This window comes from Somniosus microcephalus, chromosome 1 (assembly GCF_052327205.1).
Source record: "Somniosus microcephalus isolate GS21.2 chromosome 1, FLI_Smic_1.0, whole genome shotgun sequence".
Lineage (NCBI taxonomy): Eukaryota > Metazoa > Chordata > Chondrichthyes > Squaliformes > Somniosidae > Somniosus > Somniosus microcephalus.
In genome coordinates this window covers 178,942,128-178,961,993 of record NC_140987.1, presented here as the reverse complement: position 1 = coordinate 178,961,993, position 19,866 = coordinate 178,942,128, and the positions used below count along the sequence as shown (strand labels likewise).

The 19,866-nt window shown below is 48.4% G+C and overlaps 1 pseudogene; it reads right to left on the bottom strand.

Moving 5' to 3' along the window:
• Positions 1-13,794: 13,794 nt before the first annotated feature.
• LOC147124483 (uncharacterized) lies at positions 13,795-16,736 on the bottom strand (annotated as a pseudogene).
• Between the last annotated feature and the right edge of the window lie 3,130 nt (positions 16,737-19,866).

Below are 19,866 nucleotides of genomic sequence, written 5' to 3'. Positions count from 1 at the left end.
TTCAAGTTTAATGATGAAAGTAACCATGTTTTAGGCTTGGGTAATATTTAAAGATCTAATCCTACCACTGATACTTTATGTAAAACATTAGTAGATGTCTATGTACTAAATTACATTGCTTCACTGTACCTTTAAAGTTGGATTTTTTATGTTGTCAAATCTAATTTAGTTAGCAAAGCTACATTGTGCAGTTTTTATACAGACATCAAAATATCATTAAATATCTGAATAAGTGTAGTGCAGTAACCTTAATACTAGCAACTGCAGTTGACAGTGTTACGTTGTTTGGATGATACCGTGGCTTTTTAAAGTAGCTATATCTGTAGTACTTCAATACTTGCAGTTTTGAAATGAAATGAAATAGGGATGGTACATTCCTACTGTCTCTTAATCAATAGGTACATGCTAAACAGAATTCCAGTCCATATAGGGGAACAGATGGTCTGGCTGTATGCTCCAAAGTAGTGATTCAGGGACTGCAGATGCCAAACTGTTAGGGTAAACCTCAAGCAATTTAGGAAACCTCAAGCAATTTAGGAACATCAACAGAGACCTCAAGATTGAATCAGAAGCAAAATACTGCAGATGTTGGAAATCTGAAAAAAAAACTGAAAATGCTAGAAATACTCAGTAGGTCAGGCAGCACCTGTGGAGAGAGAAAGAGTTAACATTTCAGTTTGATGAAGAACTGGCGTACAAAGGCAGGGAATGTAGGGAGGGAACAAAGAACAAGAGAAGGTCTGTGATAGGGTGGAAGGCAGGAGTAATTAAAAGATTTGATGGTGCAAGGCAAAAGGGAGTGGTAATGGGACAAGAAAAGAAACAAACGATGGATCTAGAGGAGCTGTAAATGACAACAGTAGAATCATTACCAACAGCTTCTGTCCAAAAAAATCAGAGCAGTGGTTATGATCTGAAATAGTTGAACTCAGTGTTGAGTCCAGAAGGCTATAAAGCGCCTAATTGAAAGATGAGGTGCTGTTCCTCAAGCTTCCACTTCATTAGAACAGTGTAGGAACCCAAGGACAGAGGCCAGAGTGGGGTGGAAAATTAAAATGACAAGAATAAGAACATAGAGGAGCAGGAATGTGCCATTCGGCCTTTCGAGCCTGCTCCGCCATTCAATAAGATCATAGCCGATCTTCTACCTCAACTCCACCTTCCCGCACTATCCCCATTTCCCTTGATCTCTGTCTTAACGACTGACCATACACAGGGTAGAGAATTCCAATGATTCACAACCCTTTGAGTGAAGAAATTTCTCCTCATCTCAGTCCTAAATGGCTGACCCTTATTCTGAGGCTGTGACCTTGAGTTCTAGACTCTCCAGCCAGGGGAAACATCCTCCCAGCATCCTGTCAAGCCCTGTAAGAATTTTATATGTTTCAATGAGATCACACCTCAATCTCCTAAATTCTTGGGAATATAGGCCCAGTTGCCTCAATCTCTCCTCATAGGACAATTCCCCCATCCCAGGAATCAGTCTGGCGAACCTTTGTTGCACTCCCTTTAAGGCAAGTACATACTTCCTTAGGTAAGGAGACCAAAACTGTACACAGTACGCCAGGTGTGATCTCATCAAGGCCCTATATAATTGCAGTAAGAGTTCTTTACTCTTGTACTCCAATCCTTTTGTAATAAAATACATACTACAGGAGACTTTGGTTTATCCAGAGGTTGTATGTCCGGAAACCTCGATCTACCGGCAGAAATCAGGAGCCGTTTTGTTAGGTTTTTTTTCTTCTCGGGCTTTTATTTCTTCTCGTGGCTTTTTTTTTCAACAGTCAGGCTCTGGAAAGGCTCTCTGAAGCTTTTGCTAAGCTACAGAGACGCTTCCAAGGTACGGGCCGACTGTTTGAAGCTGTTGCTAAGCAACAGTGTTGTCAGATACGGAGATGAAAACCTCCGTATGCTTCAACGTTAACGCTGGTATGTCCGGTAGTTTCGATAGATCGGCAACAGCTCGGTCCCGTCGGTGCCGGATATAACAAAGTTTCCTGTATTTGCTTTCCTAATTTCTTGGTGTACCTGCAAGTTAACTTTCAGACATTTAGGCCTAGAAATTCAGTTGTTTGCGCCAGCCGCTAGCGCCTTAGGAGGAGGAGAAGTGGATCGCTAAGCGGCTAGCGCCCGGGTGCGGCGCGATCTGCGCCTCTCGCGAAATTCAGTTAAGATTTAGCGGCGGCGCAAAACCTTTGCGCGCGCTCAGCTGCGCGCGCAGATCCTGACGTCATTTCATGGTGCAACGCCCTTTGTGCGCCCCGAACCGGAAATTCAGTGGCGCCGGCCTATTGTGCGCCTGGCGCCCCCCGCGACTGGTAGAGGGGAACGGTTCCCAGTCGCTGCGGGGCGCTAATTAAAGGGGACTCCTCTTGCAGTATAAATGGCAGCCATTTTGCTCCACTCCTTTGTGAGAGACGGATATTTGGAGAGAGACAAAGGTAGAGAGCTTTCTGGTTTGGCTCAACGCTCGCACAGGTACTTGTGGCGTCAGGCCAGAGCTTTGCACTTGTCTTTAACTTCAGTGATTGGAAACATATAATGGGGGCTGCAATGGGTGGAAACGTTGGGCTTCTCCATTGCATTCAAAGGGCTCAGAGACGCCGTGAGAGTGCCAGTCATAGCCAGACGGAGAAGGGCCAACAGGCGTCGGCAAAGGAGGCCTTACCCACCCAGGGTATACCGCCAGCAGTTCTCATATCTGAACATGTCTGAGGAGCAGTGTGTTCGGAGGCTACGATTCAGAAGGGCGGTGGTCACTGAGATCTGCCACCTGCTTCGCGGAGATCTGCAGCCACAGCTGAGGAGCAGGACGTCTCTGTCGGTGGCAGTGAAGGTGACGGTGGCTCTCAACTTCTACGCCACCGGCTCCTTCCAATCCGCTACTGGGGACATTTCCAACATCTCCCAGTTCGCGGTACATTGCTGCATCCGCCAGGGGACCAATGCCCTTTTCAGAAGGAGACGTCAGTTCATCTCCTTCCCCATGACCGTGGACAAGCAGCAAGAGCGTGCAATGGGCTTTGCAGTATTAGCGGGCTTCCCCATGGTGCAGGGCGCCATTGACTGCACGCATGTGGCTTTGCGGGCACCTCTAGAGAATGCTGAGGATTACCGCAACCGGAAGGGCTAACATTCGCTCAACGTGCAGTTGGTGTGTGACCACAGGCAGCTCATCCTAGCTGTCAATGCCCGCTTTCCAGGCAACAGCCACGATGCCTTCATCCTGCGCCAGACTTCTGTGGCAGACATGTTCGAGGTCCAGCCTCACCCACGAGGATGGCTTCTCGGGGACAAAGGCTATCCTTTGTACACCTGGCTGATGACCCCGCTCCGTGCGCCCAGCACCCCTGCTGAAGAGCGATACAATGACAGCCATCAAGCAACCAGGAACATCATTGAGCAAACAATCGGCGTGCTGAAGCAATGGTTCCGCTGTCTGGATCGTTCCGGAGGAGCCCTACAGTACTCGCCTGAGCGAGTCTCCCATTTCGTTGTCGTGTGCTGCATGCTGCACAACCTGGCTATCCGCAGGACTCAGCCACTGCCAGCAGACATTGGAGGACCACCAGAGGAGGAGGAGGAGGACCAGCACGGGAGGGAGGCAGAAAGTGCAAGGGCCGCCCGTCGGCGGCTTATTACAACTCGGTTCTAGGCCCCCTCTCAGGGAATGGCTTGTGCCAATGGCAGAAGATGAATGTAGCCGCTCCACAAGCCCTCAGCCGAGCAGGGCAACCAGGACTTCCAAAAGAAAACATGGACAGTGCGATTTAAGAATTTTTTTTTACTGTGATACCTCTGTGCCCTTCCCACATGACAAACTAATGGAGAGAACCCCCCCCCCCCCCGCCAAAAACACACATACACCAGTCTCGGCCTTTATAAATAAATCAGATATACCAGTCTCGGCCTTTAAATATAAAAGAAATATACCAGTCTCGGCCTTTATATCTAAAACAAATACAGCAGTCTCGGCCTTTATAAATAAAACAAAACATTTGGCCACACCTTCTACTTTGTCCCCTGCGAGGGTGATCCGTCTCGCTTCAGTGACTGGCCCCTACCCGCCCTGCAGCTCCTCCTCAATGGGACCCCAGTGGCTGCAGCAAGGCTGGGGGAAGGCTGCTGAGGGTCAGATGGTGAGATGGCAGATGCCCTTGGGGGTCGGCCTGGACCAGCTGCTGACTGCTCCAACTCTGCTTGGGTGGCATCAGTCTGTCCAACGGCTGGTGGCAGCTGCAATGGAGGAGTGACAGTGTTGGCTGCAGGAATGCTGCCAACCTGACAGATCACAGGCACTCCCTGGTCAGCTGATACATTGGAATGCGCGTGGGCCAGCACTGCAGCATGCGCAGCAATCTGCTGAAGCACAGACTGCTGGGCTGCTGCAGCGCGGCGAGTGCCTTGGCGATGCCTGGCCGATCCAGCGAGGGTGGCAGCAGTTAGTGCCCATGTGGCCCTGGTCTGTGTCTGCATGACACCAGCCAGTGAATGCACGGCATGACTGAGCACTTGGCTAGAAGCTGCCTGTGATGCAGTGAAGTCCTGCTGACTCCTAGTCTGTGCTGCCCCGAATTCCTGCACACTCCTTGCCAGTGACTCTATGGAGTCAGGCATCCTTGCCACTGCAGTGTGCTCAGTGTGCCTGCGTTCAGCCTGGGCGCCCATTTCCGCTAGGAGCCGCACCTCCTCTGCGCTCACCGTAGCAGGACTGGAGGCCGCACTCACCCTCCGGGGAGAAGGCCGCCGAGCTTCCCCACCCCTTCCGCGTTGCTGTAGTCCGCTGGGCCCCGGAGCTTCACTCTCCTCCGACCCTACCCCCCTGCTCCCCTCCAGGGAAGACGTGTCACCGTCATGGCCATGGGCTGCCTCGGCTGAGGGTGTCCCTGATGGGCCGGCTTCCTCTTCCTCCTCCTATGTCTGATTTGGACACAGTGCCAGCTTGAGGGGCCGCCTCCTCACCTGGCGAGTCACCATCTGAAAGCAGGGAGGCACAAGAGTTGCTTTAGAGTGAGGACAGGGCGGCAGCGAGGAAGGCATGAGTGCTGCTGTGCACTGCATTGGTTCGATAGTAACAAAGGATGCTGGTGTGAGGCGCAAGTGGAAAGAGAGAGGTCAAAAAGGTGATGACCTTACCATTGGTGCCCAAAACAGGGTCAGCATCTCCAGTGGCGACGGGGCCACTCAGCCGGCCTGCCATGATCTGCTCCACACGCTGTTCGAGGTCGCTCAGCTGTTTCAGGTCAGGATGGCCTCCCCTGGTCTGTTGCTGCTGTCTTCTGTTATGCGCCAGCTTGCCCTGCAAGAGAAAGGACGGCCTCTAAGTACAGTGCCAAGCCCTGATCTCGCCTGCACTGCCTCCCATGGTCGAATAGCCCTGACAGTGTCAAGCCCTGATCTTGCCTGCACTGCCTCCCATGGTTGAATAGCCCTGATTGTGTCTAAAGTCCTGAATGTGCAAGTGCTTTTCATGACAGTCCCATAGCTGCTGGATGAGGGCTGGCCATTAGGGCTTTCAGGCCCCTTTGGCCATAAAGTGAGGTGCACATGCAGGGATGAGGAGGATACTGGAAAGGGTACTTACCCTGACAACCCGAGTGAGGTCATTGAATTTTTTCCGGCATTGGGTTGGTGTCCTGCCAACCATGCTGTTGGACGTGACCCTGTTTGCCACATCCCTCCATGCTTTCCGATATTCGGCGGGCAGCGGCCTCCTGCCACCCTCAGGGAAGAGGATATGGCGCCTGCGGTCCACTGCGCCAACCAGCAGCCTCAGGTCACCCTCGCCGAAGCGCTGCGCTCTCTCCCTGGCCTTCTCCATTCTCCTGGGCGTGGAGCAGTTCCAGAAGCAGTGTTCAGGCCTTGCCTTAGGGCTGCAGTATGCAGGGTGTGGCAGCCAAACAATTCCACCCTCCCCCTTTAAGTGCTGACCGGCGTCTGACTGCCCTTAATGAGCAACTCGCCGCACCTGCGCTGCGCCGCCTTCGGTGTTTGCGCCCCGGATCGCCGGCTTAGCGCCTAATGATAGTCGTGCATCGCCTGCTTTAGCGCAGCAGCAACCTCTTGGGGCGATGCAACTGAATATCGGCAAAGGTGGCGCTAAGTTGCGCCGGGTGCAAAAGTTAGCAAACGCCATGCTGTAGCGCCCCAAACGTGGCTATACTGAATTTCTAGGCCTTAGTGTACAATGAGAGCCAGGTCCCTCTGAATACCAACATTTCCCAACCTCTCACCATTTAATAAATATTCTGCTTTTCTATTTTTCCTACCAAAGTGGATAACTTCATATTTCCCCACATTATGTTCCATCTGCCATCTTCTTGCCCACTCACTTAACCTGTTTATATCCCTTTGCAGGCTCTTTGCATCCTCCTCGCAGCTTACTTTTCCACCTAGCTTTGTATCGTCAGCAAACTTGGCTGCATTACACTCAGTCACCTCATCTAAGTCATTGATATAGATTGTTAAATAGCTGAGGCCCAAGCACTGATCCTTGCAGTACCCCACTAGTTACAGCCTGCCAACGTGAAAATGACCCGTTTATTCCTTACTCTGTTTTCTGTCCATTAACCAATTCTCAATCCATGCTAATATATTACCCTCAATTCCATGAGCCCTAATTTTGTGTAATAGCCACTTGTGTGGCACCTTATCGAATACTACTGAAAATCCAAATACACTACATCTACTGGTTCCCCCTTCTCTACTCTGCTAGTTACCTCAAGTGACCGGAATCACCAAATCTATGTTTGGTCTCCCCAATGTAGAGAAGACTACATTGTATGCAGCGGATACAGTATACTAAATTGAAAGAAGTAAAAGTAAATCGTTGTTGTGCCTGGAAGGAGTGTTTAGGTCCCTGGATGGTGGGAAGGGAGGAGGTTAAAGGGCATCACCTGTGCTTGCACAGGAAGGTGCTGTGGGAAGGGAGGGGTTGGGGTGATTGAAGGGTGGACCAGGGTGTCGCGGAGGGAACCGTCCCTTCGGAATGCTGAAAGGGGAGGGGAAGGGAAGATGTGTTTCGTGGTGGCCTTGTGCTGGAGGTGACAGAAATGGTGGAGGATGATCCGTTGAATCCGTGGAGGCCGGTGGGCTGGAAGGCGAGGACAAGGGGAACCCTATCATGGTTCTGAGAGAGAAGGGAAGGGGTGAGAGCAGAAGTGCGGGACATGGGATGGACACGTTCGAGGGCCCTGTTGACCACGGTGGAGGGGAATCCTCGGTTGAGGAAAAAGGAAGACTTATCGGAAGCACTGGTATGGATGGTGGCATCGTCAGAACAGATGCGACGGAGACAGAGAAACTGGAAGAATGGAGTAGAGTCCTTACAGGAAGTGGGGTGGGAAGAAGTGTAAACACGGTAGCTGTGGGAGTCGGTGATCTTCTAGTAGATATTGGTCGCCAGCCTATCCCCAGAAATGGAGATAGAGAAGTCGAGGAGGGGGAAGGGAAGGGTCGGAGATGGACCATGTGAAGGCGAGGGAGGGGTGGAAATTGGAAGCAAAGTTGATATAATTTTCTACTTCAGGGCGAGAGCAGGAAGCGGCACCAATACAGTCGTCAATGTACCAGAAAAAGAGATGAAGGAGGGGACCTGAGTAGGACTGGAACAATGAATGTTCCACGTAACCCATGAAGCGGCAGGCATGGCTAGGACCCATAGGGGTTTCCATGGCAACACCTTTTATTTGGAGGAAGTGAGTGGAGTCAAAAGAGAAGTTGTTCAATTTAAGAATATCAGCCAGCTGGAGGAAGGTGATGGTGGCTGGGGACTGGTTGGGCCTCAGTTCAAGGAGGAAGTTCAAGGAGGAAGCAGAGGACCCTCAGGCCATCCCAGTGGGGGATGGAGGAGTGAAGGGGCTGGACGTCCATGGTGAAAAGGAGACGATTAGGTACAGGAAACTGGAAATTGTGAAGGAAGAATGGCGAAAACAAATGATAATACAAAGTAATATGGAAACAGAAGGTTTGAAGCAAGGAAATATGAGAATTGACTCACGCTCCCCTTGCCTCACTGCCCCCTTCAGCACATGCGCTTCGCGTGCCTAAACCCGGCACGTACGCACCCATAGGGGTCATGAAATCCGGACCATTTTCTTTCTAGATGCAGTCAGAGTGAGCATTCTGTAAACTATTGGAATTTAATATGACTCGATTGCCAGTTATCAACAGAACAACTTATTTTAGTCAGGATCTCTTCCCTTCTGAATGAGATCTCTGTTAATACTCCCTCGATAAATGCTACTCAAAATATAATTATTGACAACAATTTCTGTATTAATATGGAACAGGAGCAAATTAAATGCTATTGGAGTCATTAAGTTTGTATTTGGGCTTCTTCACAATTTAAAAACTTAGAACAATGAAGTTGAGGGCACAGCTATGATTACAGGGGAAATGTTTACGATACTATCAACCTTAATCTTTTGAAACATAATATGATGTAGACTAGAGAATTCTTTTATATGCAAATGCTATTTTTAATTGATGCAGCAACCCTGAAACATTGGTTGAGCAGCTTATGGTACTGTAACAAGCTACAAGAATTCCTCCCTCCCAAGTTAAATCCTACAGTGTCATAGAGTCATAACGGCACAGAAGGAGGCCATTCGGCCCATTGAGTCCATGCCGGTTCTCTGTAGAGCAATCCAGTCAGTCCCATTTCCCCGCTCTATCCCCGTAGCCCTGCAAGTTTATTTTCCTCAAGTGCTTATCCAGTCTCCCCTTGAAAACATGGAGTGTCTCCACTTCCACCACTTCCGTCGGCAGCGAATTCCAGGTCCTCGCCACTCGCTGTGTAAAAAAGTTTTTCCTCACATCCCCCCTGTATCTCTTGCCCAAAACCTTAAATCTGTGTCCCCTAGTCCTTGTACCATTAACTAGTGGGAACAGCCATTCCCCGTCTAGCCTATCCAAACCCGTCATAATCTTGTACACCTCTATCAAATCACCCCTCAACCTCCTTTGCTCTAATGAAAACAAATCCAGCTTCTCCAACCTGTCCTTGTAGCTAAGATCCCCCATCCCCAGAACCATTCTGGTAAATCTCTGCACCCTCTCGAGGGCCTTCACATCCTTCCTAAGTGTGGTGATCAGAACTGGACGCAATACTCCAGTTGTGGCCAAACCCAGCGCTTTATAAAAGTTCAGCATAACTTCTCTACTTTTGTACTCAATACCTCTTTATGAAGCCCAAGATCCCATATGCTTTGTTAACCACTCTCAATATGTGCTGCCACCTTCAGGGACCTATGCACATTAACTCCCAGGTCCCTCTGTCCCTGCACACTCTTCAAAACTGTGCCATTAAGTGTATATTGCCTCTCCCTGTTCCTTCTGTCAAAATGCATCACCTCACACTTCTCTGTATTAAATTCCATCTGCCAATTCTGCTAGCCTTTCTGTGTCCTGTTGCAGTCGATTAATGTCATCATCACTGTTTGCCACACCCCCAAGTTTGGTGTCATCGGCAAATTTAGAAATTCTACTCTGTACATGTTATTTATATATATCAAAAAAAGCAGTGGCCCCAGCACTGACCCTTGGGGAACACCACTGTCTACCATCCTCCAGTCTGAAAAACAGCCATTTACCATAACTCACTGTTTTCTGTCCTTAAGCCAATTCCTTATCCAAGCTGCCACTGACCCACCTATTCCATGAGCTTCAATTTTGTTAACCGGCCTTCGATGTAGTACTTTGTCAAACGTCTTCCTAAAATCCATGTAGACAACATCCATTGCATTTCCTTCATCAATCCTCCGTTACTTCATCAAAAAATTCAATTAGATTAGTCAAACACGATCTTCCTTTTACAAACCCATGTTGGCTCTCCTTAATTAGCTTAAACCTCTCCAAGTGCCCGTTAACTTTTTTCCTTGATTATTGTTTCTAAAACTTTACCCACCACTGATGTTAAACTGACCGGCCTGCAGTTACTAGGATTGTCCTTAACCCTTGAACAATGGTGTCACATTTGCCACTTTCCAATCCTCAGGCACCTCCCCCGCATCTAGGGAAGATTGGAAAATTATGGCAAGCCCTTCCGCTATCTCCTCCCCCAATTCCCTAAGCCATCTGAACCAGGTGATTTGTCCACTCTTAAGCATACCCAGCCTTTCCAGTACATCCTGTCAATCAGTTTTCACCCCTTCCATTGGCTTCTACCTTTTCCACTTCTACTGATACTTTGTCAGCATCCACCTCCTTAGTAAACACCGATACAAAGTACTCATTGGGTATTCTAGCCTTGCCCTGCGCCTCTAAGCATATATCACCTTCTTTGTCTCTAATAGGCCCCACCCCACCTCTTACTACCTGCTTGCTGTTTATATGCCAGTAGAAGATTTTTGGGTTCCCTTTTATGTTAACCGCCATTCTACTCTCACATTCTCTCTTTGCCAATCTTATTTTCATCTTCACATCCCCTCTCAACTTACTGTATTTGGTCTGGTTCTCCCTTGAATAATTCACCTGACATGCATCATACACCCTCTTTTTTTGTTTCATCATCTTCTCTATCTCCCTCGTCATCCAAGGAGCCCTTGCTTTGGTTCCCTTACCCTTCCCTCTTGTTGGAATGTACCTAGCCTGTACTTGAAACATCTGCTCCTTAAAGATCACCCATTGTTCCGTTAGTTTTTCCTGTCGGTCTTTGGTTCCATTTTACCCTGGCTAGATCCTTTCACATCCCATTGAAATTGGCCCTATTCCAGTTTAGAAGTTCCACTCTAGATTGTTCCTTGCTCCTCTCCATTGCTAATCTAAATCTTATGATATGATGATCACTCGTACCCAAGTGTTCTCTCACAGACACTTGGTCGACCTGGCCCACCTCATTCTCCAGCACCAGATCCAGCAATGCCTCCTTCCTAGTTGGACCAAGAACATATTCGTCAAGGAAATCCTCCTGAACACATCTCAGAAATACCTCCCCCGCCTTTCCCTATTTGGATAATTAAAGTCCCCCAATATCACCACACTATAGCTTTTGCATATCTCTGCGATTTCCCTGCAGATTTGCTGCCCCACCTCCCTCTCACTATTTGGAGACTTAGAGAACACTCCCAATAGCGTGATCATACCCTTTTTGCTCCTCAACTCTAACCAAATGGATTCTGTCCTTGTCCCCTCAAGAGCATCCTCCCTTTCCAACACTACAATGTCTTCCTTAATCAGCACTGCCACCTAGGGTTGCAAAATTCTGGGAATTTTTAAAAGAGGAAACTTTCCATGGGAATTTTTGGGAATTTTGAGTTTTTTTGCACACTGATGGTTTTTGTCTCTGACCCTTATATTATCTTTGTCATCAAAATAGACGTACTGTTCCATACAAATAAAAACAGGCTTTCAGAACTTTATTTAGGTTATCATTTTGAACTTTATTGAACCCCCACATAAAAGACCCATCTAAAATAAAATAAAAAGAGCGTCAGCTTATTTAGCCTGTAATTTGTCCTTATTTTGTCCCTTTGAGTCTTCTAGTCATGAGTCTTCTACTCCTCATTGCTCCTCCTGATTCTCTGACTCTGGCTCTGACGTGTCCATTTCCTCCTCTGTGTCAGTGTCTAGCTGTGTGGTGGACACTTCTGTATCTGGCTCAATAAGTTGTAGGTTCGCCCGGATAGCCACCAGTTTCTCCACTCTCTTGTTAGTCAGCCTGTTGCGCACCTTTGTATGCGTATTCCCAAAAAGTGACCAGTTTCGTTCAGAGGCCACTGATGGAGGTGGGATTTGGAGTATCACCGATGCAATAGGTGACAGGGCCTCAGATGCACAAAGTCCCTTCCACCAGGTATGTGCACTGATATGCTTGCATGATTCCCATATCCCATCCCCATTCCAAAGACCTTGCTTGGTAGAGAACTTTGCCAGACTTCCCAGAACTTTGCCCACATCCAGACTGAGATGGTGTGAGAGGGTAGAAATCACACTGTAAGCGCTGTTGATCTGTTCTCCAGAAAGTATTGGTCTCCCAACATGCTTTGGGTCCAGCATGTATGCTGCAGCATGAATCGGCTTGACACAAAATTCTTGACGCCTCTGTATGAATTGAACAATTGCCTTCTCCTCTGCTTTGAGCAGCAGGGATGTGGGTAGGGCAATGCTGATTTGTTCTTTTAAATCAGTAAAAAGCCTGAGAACATCTGACAAGACAGCGTCATCTCCTTCAATCTGAGCAATTGCAGATGCTACTGGGGAGAGTAGTTTAAGGCTGCTAACCACTCTCTCCCAAAACACATCATCCAGCAGTATTTTCTTGATGGTGGTTTCCATATCCCCAGACTGGGATATTGCCATTTCTTGCAGCGACTCCTTACCCTCCAGAAGGCTGTTGTAGATTATGACAGCACCACCCCATCTAGTGTTGTTGGGCAGCTTCAGTGTGGTGTTCTTGTTCTTTTTCATTTGCTTGGAGTTGTAGGTTGCTGCAACTACCTGTTTTCCCCTGACATACTTAACAACTTGCTTGGCTCTCTTGTACAGTGCTTCCATGGTTCTCAAACCCATGATGTCCTTGAGGAGCAGGTTAAGCCCATGAGCTGCGCACCCAATAGAAAACAAAATGACTTCCCTCAGGACCCCTAACCTGGATCTTAAAAAAACTATAGCAGTCTTACAGATGCCTGCAGGCCAATCACAATTCGATATGCAAATATTACAAATCGAGGGAGCTAATCGCTCATCCACTCATCCAACCAATCAGGACACATTTGTTCACAGTCACACACAAAACTTGTAATTATTAAAACAAGCCAAGTAAGAAGATAAACATATATTGATTAAGAAATTCCTTAATAATTAAGATTCCATCTCTGTTAGTAATTTTAAGAGAGGACCTGTGGGGAAAAAAAAGAAAGAAATACAAAAAAAAAATATTATGCTAGCATGTGCTTTTTTGGGCAAAATTCCCAAGCTAAACTTCCCGTGGAAAGTTTCCGGAAATTTACCGGAAACTTTCCACCCCTTTGCAACCCTACTGCCACCCCACCTCCCTTTTTTTCCTTCCCTATCTTTTCTGAACACCTTGTACCCTTGAATATTAAGTGCCCAGTCCTCACCGTTTTTAAGCCACGTTTCCGTTATTGCTACAACATCAAATTGCCGCACAACTAATTGTGCTTGCAGCTCACTGACCTTATTCACCACACTTTGTGCATTTATGTACATGCATTCTAAACCCATTTTTGAATTTTTTGTCGTCTCTCTTAATCTGCTCCTATCAAATAAGATGATACGACTACCACCTCTAGTACTATCTTCTCTAGTACTGTCCAACACACTCACTCTTTTATGCACCTTATTCCTCTTTTCTACTCCTATATGCTGCTGCCCATGCCCCTGCCAAGCTAGTTTAAACCCTCCCCAACAGCACTAACAAACCTCCCCGCGGGAATATTGGTCCCGGCTTGTACACGTCCCACCTTCCCCAGAAACGGTCCCAATGCTTCAGGAATCTAAAGCCCTCCCTCCTGCACCATTTCTCCAGCCACGCATTCATCTGTTCTATCCTCCTCTTCTCTTCTTAGGCAGTCCCTCGGAACCGAGGATGACTTGCTTCCACATTCAAAATGAGTTCTCAGGTGACTGATGTCCAATGCGGGACCTACAGTCTCTGTCACAGGTGGGGCAGACGGTGGTTGAAGGGGCAGGTGGGTGGGGTGTTTGGGTTGATGTGTGCTCCTTGCGCTGCCTGCGCTTGGCTTCCGCTTGCTCCCGGCGAAGAGACTCGAGGTGTTCGGCACCTTCCCGGATGCTTCTCCTCCACTTTGTGCGGTCTTGGGCCAGGGATTCCTAGGTGTCGGTGGGGATGCTACACTTTTTCAAGGAGGCTTTGAGGGTGTCCTTGAAGCGTTTCCTCTGCCCACCTGGGGCTCTCTTGCCGTGCCGGAGCTCCGAGTAGAGCGCTTGTTTTGGGCGTCTCATATCGGGCATGCGGACAATGTGACCCGTCCATCGGAGCTGATTGAGCGTGGTCAAAGCTTCAATGCTGGGGATGTTGGCCTGAGCAAGAACACTGATGTTGGTGCGCCTATCCTGCCAATGGATTTGCAGGATCTTGCGGAGGCAGCGTTGGTGGTACCTCTCCAGTGCTTTGAGGTGCCTGCTGTACATGGTCCATGTCTCTGAGGCATACAGAGGGCGGTTATCACTGCTACCCTGTAGACCATGAGCTTAGTGCCGGGTTTGAGGTCCTGGTCTTCAAACACTCTCTTCCTCAGGCGACCGAAGGCTGCACTGTCACACTGAAGGCGGTGTTGGACTTTGTTGTCGACGTCTGCCCTTGTTGACAGTAGGCTCCCGAGGAATGGAAAGTGGTCCACGTTAGGCCTTGCCGTGGATTTTGGTAATTGGGGGGCAGCACTGTGTGGCGGGGGGCAGGTTGGTAGAGGACCTTTGTCTTACGGATGTTTAGTGTAAGGCCCATGCTCTCGTATGCTTCGGTGAAGGTGTTGACAATGGTTTAGAGTTCGACCTCCAAGTGAGCGCAGACGCAAGCATCGTCTGAATATTGTAATTCGACGACAGAGCATGGGACGACCTTGGATCTGGACTGGAGGCGACGGAGGTTGAACAGTTTCCCGTTTGTTCTGTAAATTAGCTCCACTCCAGTGGGGAGCTTACTGAGGGTGAGATGGAGCATTGCAGCAAGGAAGATCGAGAAGAGTGTTGGTGCGATGACACAGCCTTGCTTGACCCCGGTTCATACATGAATTGGGTCTGTGGTGGAACCATTGGTCAGGATCACGGCTTGCATGTCGTCGTGAAGCAGGCGGAGGATAGTGACAAACCTTTGAGGGCAGCCGAATTTGAGGAGGATGCTCCATAATCCCTCACGGTTGACAGTGTTGAAGGCCTTTGTGAGATCAAAGAAGGCCATGTACAGTGGTTGGTGCTGTTCCCTGCATTTCTCTTGTAATTGACGTGCGGTGAAGATCATGTCCATTGTGCCCCTTAGTGGGCGGAATCCGCATTGCAACTCTGGGAGGAGCTCTTCGGCCACTGGGAGAAGGCGATTGAGGAGGATTCTTGCGATGACTTTCCCTGTGGCAGACAGCAGGGAAACTCCTCTGTAATTACCGCAATCGGACTTGTCACCTTTCTTGAAGATGGTCACAATTACAGTGTCTCTGAGATCCCCTGGCATGCTGTCCTCCTTCCAGATAAGAGAAATTAGTTCATGAATTCGCGCCAGTAGTGCTTCTCCGCCATGCTTTAGTGCCTCGGCGGGGATTCCATCTGCTCCTGAGGCCTTGTTGTTCTTCAGTTGTCGGATGGCCTTTTCAACCTCATGCCGGGCTGGGGTTGTGCTGAGATGGTGGCGGGTAGCATGCTGTGGGATGGAGTTGAGGACACTTGTGTCAAAGACAGAGTCGTGGTTAAGGAGATCTTTGAAGTGCTCCTTCCAGCGGGCACTGACTGCTTCCCGGTCCGTGATGAGTACCTCTCCATTCTTGGCCCGCAGTGGGGAAGGGCCTTGGGTGCTTGGGCCGTAGATTGTCTTGACTGCGCTAAAGAATCCACGCACGTCGTGGTTGTCGGCTAGCTGCTGGATCTCCTGCGCTTTCTCCACCCACCATCTGTTCTTTAGGTCGCGAGTTTTTTGTTGGACCTCGACCTTCAGGCTTCTGTAGAGCTGCTTTCTTGCTCTCGAGTTCTGTTGCTGTTTCCAGATCAGGAATGCCTTGCGCTTGCGGCTTATTAGCTCCTGGATCTTCTGGTCATTCTCGTCGAACCAGTCTTGGTGTTTCCTGGTCGAGTGACCGAGCGTCTCTTCACAGGTGCTGATTATGGAGTTCTTGAGTGCAGACCAGACGCTGTGGGCACTCTGTGTCACTGCATCACTGGGAGTCGTCGGGTTGTTTGTGAGGTGCAGGCTGAATAGGGCTTTCTTAGCGGGGTCTTTGAGTGCTCCAGCGTTAATTTTCCTGCGGCATTGTTTCTGTTGCCACCACTGTTTTGGGGCTACATTGATGGAGATGACAGAGTAGATTAGACGCTGGTCTGTCCAGCAGTCATCAGCTCCTGTCATAGTGCGGGTGATGCAGACATCCTTGCGGTCCCTCGCTCGGACGATGACGTAGTCCAGCAGATGCCAGTGCTTGGAACGAGGGTGCTGTCATGAAGCGTTGTACTTGTCTCTTTGATGGAACAAGGTGCTGGTTATGACGAGGCCATGTTCTAAGCATTTCGACAGGAGGAGGGTACCGTTGGAGTTGACTATCCCTACCCCCTCTCTGCTGATCACACCTCTCCAGAGGTCTGTGTCCTTCCAACTCTGGCGTTGAAGCCGCCAAGGAGGATCATCTTGTCGCCCGTTGGGACTCGGGACAAGGATTGTTTGAGGCTGGAGTAGAATTCCTCTTTGGTCTCGTCTGTGGCTTCCAGTGTTGGGGCGTATGCACTGATGACCGTAGCGCACTGGTTTCGGGCTAGGGTGAGTCGAAGAGTCATGAGGTGCTCGTTTATACCGCTAGTGGAGTCTCTGAGACGCCCGACCAGTTCATTTTTTATGGCGAAGCCTACCCCATGGAGTCGACGTTCTTCTTCGGGTTTGCCTTTCCAGAAGGTGGTGTAACCACCGCCTTGCTCCTTGAGCTGGCCTTCCCCTGCCCACCGGGTCTCACTTAGGGCGGCGATGTCAATGTCGAAGTGTCTGAGCTCCCGGGCCACGATAGCAGTACAGCGTTGGGGTTGTCCATGAGGGTCCTGACATTCCAGGTCCCGAACTTCATTTTAAAGGGTGGAAGATGCCTGTGCGTGAATTCTTTTAACGTTGTGTGGCCGTTGCACACCAGCTACCACACGGGCTTGACAGAGCAAGGTCTTGGTCCAATGGCAAGGGGATCCAAGATGATTGGAGACCAGGCTCTGCTACAACGGCCTAGCGCGCACACAAACACTACTGTCCTCCTCCCTCCTTCCCGCAGGCCCTCTCTGCTTGGGTTTCATAGGATGCATTGTGATCCTCCTGACCTCGCTGTTGGCCCGTGCCGTACCTTCTCTGGGCCCCGACCCCGCTGCTGGTCCACGCTGCGCCGCTCCTGGGCCTTGACCTCGCTGCTGGGCTCGTTCTCACTCATATCCTCCTATTCCTGTACTCAGTAGCACGTGACACCGGGAGTAATCTGGAGATTACTACCTTTGAGGTTCTGCTTTTCTATCTCTCTTAGTTCCCTAAACTCTGCCTGCAGGACCTCATCCCTCTTTCTGCCTATGTTGTTGGTACCGATATGCACAATGACCTCTGGCTGTTCACCCTCCCCCCTCAGAGTGTCCTGCAGCCGCTCAGTGACATCCTTGACCCTGGCACCAGGGAGGCAACATACCATCCTGGAGGCAACATACCATCCTGGAGTCATGTCTGCGGCCGCCGAAGCGCCTGTCTGCTCCCCTAGCTATCGAATCCCCTACCACTATTGCTCTTCCACTCTTTTTCCTCCCCCCCCCCCCCCCCCCAATGCAGCTGAGCCACCCGTGGTGCCATGGACTTGACTCTGGCTGCACTCCCCAGAGGAACCATCGCCTTTACCAGTACTCAGAACAGAATACTGGTTGGAGAGCGCAATGCACTTGGGGGACTCCTGCACTACCTGCCTGGTGGTCCTCTTCTGTCTGGCGGTCACCCATTCCCTTTCTGCCTGCATACTCTTAAGCTGCGGAGTGACCACCTCTAGAAACGTGCTATCCACATAACTCTCAGCCTCTCGGATGCACCGCAGTGACTCCAGCCGCCGTTTAAGCTCTGAAACCCGGAGCTCGAGTTGCTGTAGCTGGCAACACTTCCCGCACATGTGGTCGACCAGGCTACGCGAAGCGTCCAGGACTTCCCACATGGCACAGGATGTGCATTCCCCGGGACTGAACTGCCCTGCCATGCCTCTATTTAATAGACTTAGAACTAACCCAGCAGAAATAAACTTAAAACTTATCAAAAAACAATCCCCAGCTATTCACCAATCAGCTCTTTCCCTCTATTTAATAGACTATTAACTAACTTAGCAGAAATAAACTTATAAACTTAAAACAAATACTCTCACCGGCTACTCACCAATCAGCTCCTTCCCTTGTGCCGATGTCACTTTTTTCACACTGATACTTTTTCAAAAACTGCCTCTGTTGAGTTGCTGCCGCTCTTTTTAACTGCTCCGCTCACGCTGTGATCCCTTCAGGGCCACTCCTTCCTGTCTCATTTACAGTGTACATATAATGGTCTCTCTTTATTGTAAGCATCTTAATTGAAGACTTCTTTTTCAGTGTTTGATTTTGTTGTGGAATGATAGATGATGAGCACCTAACATTGTGCTTAGTACATTAAAGCAACACATAATTGTACAAGACATTGGCCTGATTTGGTCTAGTGTAGTATTAAAATATAATGGACCATAATTTGCTTTAGGAGTGAATTTAATGATGTCTGCCGTTAGTTAGTCTTGCTCTTGCATGTTTTAGGTTTTTAAATTTTTTGCGTGGTAAGTTGCTGAAAATGCGAGCTGATAACATCGCAGCGAGGGAAACGGCATCTGGAACCTGAGTGAACAGCGCAAGCAGCTGTGTATCTCCTTAACCAATCAGATTGAAGGAGTAGGAACATGGGATTGTGAAATTAACAGCGCAAGGACCGAGAAGGAAGTGTAAATTAGAGTAGGTGAATTCAATGCCAAATCAGGTACAGAAAGAGACACAGGGAAAGACAAAGGAAAAGTTTTTTTTTTAAATTTAATTTTACATTTTTAAAATCTCCACCAATTAAAACCTGAAGGAATGAGACTCCACGCTTGTAATAGTTAATTTTCAGTGCCAGAGAATTTGATTGGCAGTAATTAATACTTATCACAAGTGGACAAGACTTAACTTGCTGTGGCAAGTTTAGTTCGTATCTACCGTGCAAATACAGCAAATTCACTCTATTCAATGTATTTCAATAGCGAGGCAGACAGTGAAATAACATTTACGCGAAGCTGACAGTAGAGCGGCACATCTCAGACAGCAACTTTTGGATTTCTGTGTGGCCCTAACCTGAAGTTAACATAGCATTTGCGTATAAATAACGGCGACGCCATTGGCCTTGCCATTATTTTGACTAAATTATGGCCCTATATCTGAACCAATACAAAACAGCTTGCTGTAAATGTAAATACTTTGGCAAGCAATAGTTTGTTTAGCTGGGATCCAAAATGTAAAGATATGAAAAGAAAATGATTCAGAAATGGATCTGAAGGGTAAAGTACCCAGTATTTATTTTTGCATGTGAAAAAATACGTTATATCATTAGTAAAGATAAAAAGAAACGGTGTAGTGCAGAAAAACAAATCAAAACAAAGCGCTGGAAATGCTCAGCAGGCTAATCAGCATCTAAAAGGAAAGATAGAATTAGCATCTGCTGCATTTGTGTCAAAAAATAGAAAATGCTGGAAATACTCAGCAGATCAAGCAGCACCTGTGGAGACAATAGGTGAACCAACATTTTGAATATGGACATTTTGTCAAAATTAGTTGAGGTAAATCCTAAATCAGATGTTCAAAAAGTTCCTGAGATTAGGAAGTCATTTTGCTGAGAAATTGTTGGTACAGGCTCACGCCCGATTGCTCTTTAGCATAGTGTCATACTGTCAGTCCTTTCAGCTTCCTCTGCATTTTTGGTAATGGGCAGAGCTTTGCTGCTAGCCAGGTAATATCTCCAACTGATATTGCTTATTTGGAACCATTTTGTGTTATGCTACACAAAATAACTGTTCCTTGGACACTGTTCAGTATTCTCAAGAAAAGAAAAGCAAGTATCAAATAACCTCACATTAAATGAAAGAAACTTGACTGACATTTAATCAAAAAGGAGACCTCCGTTTTGTGCCCTGATACTGCTGG